At 36.0% G+C, this 5,594-nt stretch overlaps 1 pseudogene; it reads right to left on the bottom strand.

The window, feature by feature from the left end:
- Positions 1-684: 684 nt before the first annotated feature.
- On the bottom strand, positions 685-783 carry LOC116911889 (annotated as a pseudogene).
- Positions 784-5,594: the final 4,811 nt, after the last annotated feature.

A 5,594-nucleotide genomic window follows, 5' to 3' on the forward strand; every position in this document is an offset into this window, starting at 1 on the left:
TTCTCTCCTTGTTCTGAAATTTTCCATCTATTATCCTTTGCAGGACTGGATTTGTGGAAAGTTATTGTGTAGATTTGGTTTCATCATGGAATCTTTGTTTTTCCATCTATGTTAATTGAGAGTTTTACTGGATATAGTAGCCTGGGCTGCCATTTGTGTTCTCTTAGGGTCTGCATGACATCTGACCCGGATCTTTTGGCTTTCATAGATTCTGGTGCAAAATCTGGTGTAATTCTCAGAGGTCTACCTTTATATGTTACTTGACTTTTTTTCCATTAGTTCTTTTAATATTCCTTCTTTGTTTTGTTCATTTGGTTTTTTGACTATCATGTAATGGAGGAATTTCTTTTCTGAGATAATCTCTTTGGAGCTTTGTAGGCTTCTTATATATTTATGGGCATCTCTTTCTTCTGACTAGTGGGGTTTTCTTCTATAATTTTGTTGAAAGTATTTACCGGCCCTTTAAGTTGGCCATTTTTACTCTCCTCTATACCTATATTTCTTATGTTTGATCTTGTCATTGTGTCCTGAATTTCCTGAATGTTGTGGGCTAGGAGCTTTTTGAGTTTTACATTATCTTTGATGGCTGTGTCATTGTTTTCTTTGGTATATTCTGCTCCTTATATTCTCTCTTCTATCTCTTGTATTCTGTTGGTGATACATCTATGAATTCTGATCTCTTTACACAATATGGAACACTTCACAAATTTTGTGTCATTCTTGTGCAGGGGCCTTGCTTATGTCTGTGTAATTCCAATTTTAGTATATGTGCTGCTGAAGCAAGGTCTATTTTAAATACCTTGAATCTAGGGATGTGGCCACAGGTTTTATTGTATACCATGAAAAGGAAGGTAATGAAAATGGATAGTTAATTTCATTTTTAAGTACAGAAACAGAGAACATATGATTAGCAGTCCTGCTGAACAAGACTTCAAAAATGAGACCTATAAATGAAAACACATACATATGGTCATTTGATCTTTGACAAAGGAGCTAAAACCATCAAATAGTAAAAAGCATTTCAAAAAATGGTGCTAGTTCAACTGGAGGTCAGCATGTAGAAGAATGCAAATCAATGCATACTTATCATCTTGCCTTATACAAAGCTTAAGTCCAAGTGGATTAAGCACCTCCACATCAAACCAGATACACTCAAACTAATAGAAGAAAAAGTGGGGAAGAGTCTTGATCACATGGGCACTGTGGAAATTTTTCTGAACAAAGCATCAATGACTTATGCTCTAAGATCAGGAATTGACAAATGGGACTTCATAAGTCTGCAAAAATTCTGTCAAAGGCAAAGGACACTGTCATTAAGACAAAAGAGCAGTCAATAGATTGGGAAAAGATCTTTACCAATCCTACATCTGATAGAGGGATAATATCCAAAATATAAAAACAACTCAAAATGTTAGACACCAAAGAGCCAAATAACCCTATGAAAAAATGGGGTAGAGATCTAAACAAAGAATGATCAGCGGAAATACTGAATGGCTGAGAAGTACCTAAAGAAATGTTCAATATCTTTAGTCATCAGGGAAATGCAAATCAAAACAACCCTGTTATTCTACCTCACCCCCAGTCAGAATGGCTAAAATCAAATACTGAGGTGAGAAAAGATGCTGGAAAGGTTGTGGAGAAAAAGGAGCACTCCTCCATTGTTGGTGGGATTACAAACTGGTACAACCACTCGGAAAATCAGTCTGGATGTTCCTCTGAAAATTCAATATTGTACTATGTGAAAACCCAGCTATACCTCTTGTGGACTTATACCCAAACAATGTTCCAACATACATGCTCCAATGACACATGCTCCACTATGTTCATGGCAGCCTTATTTATAATAACCAGAAGACAGGAAGTACCCAGATGCCCTTCAACAGAGGAATGGATACAGAACATGTGGTACATCTACACAATGGAATACTACACAACTATCAAACACAATGCCTTCATGAAATTCATAGGCAATGGATTTAACTAGAAAATATTATCCTGAGTGAGGTAACTCAATCGCAGAAAAACACACATGATATGCACTCATTGACTAATGGATATTAACCCAAAATCTTGGATTACCAAAAATACAATCCATAGAGCAAATGAAGCTCAAGAAGAAGAATAACCAAAATGTGAATGCTTCACTCCCTTAAGATAAAAGGGGGAACAAAAATATTCCTTGGAGAGGATATTGAAGCAAAGTTGGGAGCAAAGACAAAAGGAATGGCCATTAAGCCTGCCCCACATGTGGCCCATATGTATATGCAGCCACCAAAACTAGGTAAGATTGATGAAGCTAAGAAGTACATGCTGACAGGAACTGGATATAGATATCTCTTGATAGACAAAGCCAGAGCATGTCAAATACAGATGTGAATGCTAGCAGCAAACCATTGAACTGAGAATGGAATTCCCATCAAAGGCATAAGAGAAAGGCTTGAAAGAGCTGACGGGGCTTTCAACCCCATAAGAACAGCAATGCCAACCAACTTGAGCTCTCAGGGACTAAACCACTATCCAAAGACTGTACATAAACAGACCCAAGGCTCTAGCTGCATATGTAGGAGAGAATAACCTTGTTTGGCCCCAAAGGTTGGAGAGGCCTTGTGTCCTGCCAAGTGTAGGGAAATGTTGGAGGGGGGTGCTGGAAGTTGGGGTGGATGAGGTTGGGAACACCCTTATATTTGGAGGGGAAGGAGATGAGATAGGGAGCTTATGTCTGGAAGACTGGGACATGGAATAACATTTGAAATGTAATTTTAAAAAATCCAATAAAAAATTAACTATTTAACTAACCATCACACCAACACACATAGACATGATTTTCGTTGTGTCTTTTAATTTTGAATAGTTCTTTAGTGTGACTGATGCTGTATTCCAGACATATGTGGATCTATTCAAAGTCAAAAGAATTTGGATATGAACATTGCCTTGGTGCACCAAAGCAGTTGTGATTACCCAAAGAATGTCCTCAGGAAACTAGAGCTGTAATCATCCTCTTACAGAGGGAGAAGGTCACGACTCTCATGGAGTTCATTTTCCTTTTTCACAATAGATAGGAGGTGAAGATGGAATAGGGTAAGTTAGGGTAGTGTGACTGTCTGTACTTTACCCAAAGGGATTCTTTAGCACTCCAGGTTTTCTGAGCTTCTCATGCTTGAATGAGACTATTATTAGTATAATTATCCTTAAGCTGCTCAGGTGACTTATGATAGTATAATCACTTTTGACTACTTGTGGTGCAGTAAACAACAGAAATAAAGTCTTTGAATCATCAAACAATGCTTATATGGGAATCATTTTTTCATATGTGAATCTCTGTTGTCTGGGGTTAATAAACAATTTAGTCTCTCCATAAAAATATTCATCTATGCTTTCTCATTTTCAGACTGTTTGTGGATATTCTTAGTCTGCAACAATATCATTTAGTTGTTGTCCCAAAGATCACATAGCCTACAAACCCAGAACACTTAATATAACACTTAATATCTGACTTCTTGGAGAAAATCTTTGTTAACAGGATTATTATGAGATTATTATTAAGCATTCTAATTAATGCCTACAATGTCACACTCATCCAATTCTTACCCTTCATTCATACTCTCAGGGGCCATTTAAAACATTCCTATTCAATAAAGTCTTCTTAAATCCTTTAAAGCTTCTCAATATACAGTAAAATAAAGCATGATAAGCCTGTGATTAAAAGCTCTGAGGACTTTGAAACCTGACAAAGATTTGGTCTTCTGATTGGGTATGACCTTAACTTCTGAAGAGAACATGGACTATCCATCTGTTTCCTAAAAAGTATGTCAGAGTGTTATAATCCCCTACAATAGTACCTATATAAGAAAATTTTCGTCAATCAATCTATTCATAATCCATTCTGCATAAGTTCCTTGAGGGGGTTTCATTAATTTTCTCTTCGATTTAGTCATTTGTCTGCCACCTCCACTGAATTTCAAACTTAGAAAAAATAATAGTTTGCCCTGTTTAAAAAAAAAAGATTTCCTGTTTCTTGGTAAATACAGATTGTCACAACTAAGCAAAATAATCCTGTTGTAATTTTCCTTTGTATAATTATTTTAATTTCTTTTTGAAAAATATGTTTTCATGGACATAGCTTTAAAGAATATGTAACTTGTAGTTATGTGGTAAGGTTTTTCTTACATAAAGAACTTTTTCTTAAATCCTATAAAAAGGCTCAGAGAAAACTACAGTTGTCAGAGCCAGCTCATTGGAACCTTTTTCCATCCATCCAATAGGCCTGTCTGTCTGTCTCTCTGTCTCTCTGTTTTTCTATTTGTCTTTCTGTCTCTCTGTCTCTCTGTTTTTCTGTCTGTCTTTCTTTCTTTCCTTCTTTCTTTCTTTCTTTCTACCTATCTCTCCTCTCTCTCTCTCTCTCTCTCTCTCTCTCTCTCTCTCTCTCTCTCTCTCTCTCTCTCTCTCTCCCTCACCACCCCCTCTGTGTGTGTGTGTGCACGTGCGTGTGTGTGTGTATATGATCTTTCCCCATATTCTCTTTGCTTTTTCCAGTTCCCAAAGCATTCAGTGTTCAGAGGTTTTTGCTGGTTTCCAGGATTGCTGACCCCAGTAAGTCAGGCCTTATTTCCTCAAAGAAATGTCCACTGAATGGTCAGTTGCCTACTCTACGCTCAGCCCTCCTCAATTTACTGGACCTGACAAGGTGGCTTTCAACATGTGTATATCATAAGTGGTAGTTAAAACAACAGAATTCTGAGAAAAATCATGAAGTATACCAATTAACCTAAAGTTAGACAATGTGGATATCATAGTAAAATTTTAAAAATAAGAAAGAAAGATTTATGTGCAAAAGTACATCACCCATCAAGGTAAAGTCCAGGAAAAGGAGAGAGAATACATGTAAATCATAAATTTGGCCAAGAATCTGAATATATAAGAAAGTCTTTAAACTTAATTATAAAAAAAAATAAGTAAAATATTTGATTGAGATTTCTGAAAGAAAGTGCATGATGGGAACAGCAGTTTTAATAAGTGTTTCCCAAACATCTATATGATAATGTTTAAGTCACCAGCCAGTTTAGCACCTAGAAATGTGCAGCTTCAGCAGGTAAGGTCTAATGGAAGAAGCACAACTCATTGACACTTAGCAGTCCTAGGGATTGTGTGTTATATTCTGTCTCTTTGTGTCACTTCCAGTTCCCACTATTCTTTCTACCTCATCCTCCATTCCCCCTCTTTCTTTTTTTTTTTTTTTTTTTTTTTTTTGTTGCCTCCTGTAAAATGCAATGATCAGCTTCTTATAACATATATTCTTGTTATGGTGCACTCCTTCAGCACAGGGTAAGATACTATATGACCAAAAATTGTGATGGACTAAAACTTTTGAAACTATGAACAAAAACAAATATTTAATATTTTCATTAAAAGCATGTTAAGCATTTTTTAAGCAAACCAAAATCTAAATAACATAAATTATTAGTAGACATATAAATATATACTCACATGTATCGAAAAATCTACCACCAATCACAATGAGTTGTCAAACACATTCAAACTTGTCTAAGATACTAATATTTTTCCCTGAGGCAAAATAAGTTATGTGAGCATAGAAA

The sequence above is a fragment of the Rattus rattus genome, chromosome 10 (genome assembly GCF_011064425.1).
Source record: "Rattus rattus isolate New Zealand chromosome 10, Rrattus_CSIRO_v1, whole genome shotgun sequence".
Classification (NCBI taxonomy): Eukaryota; Metazoa; Chordata; class Mammalia; order Rodentia; family Muridae; genus Rattus; species Rattus rattus.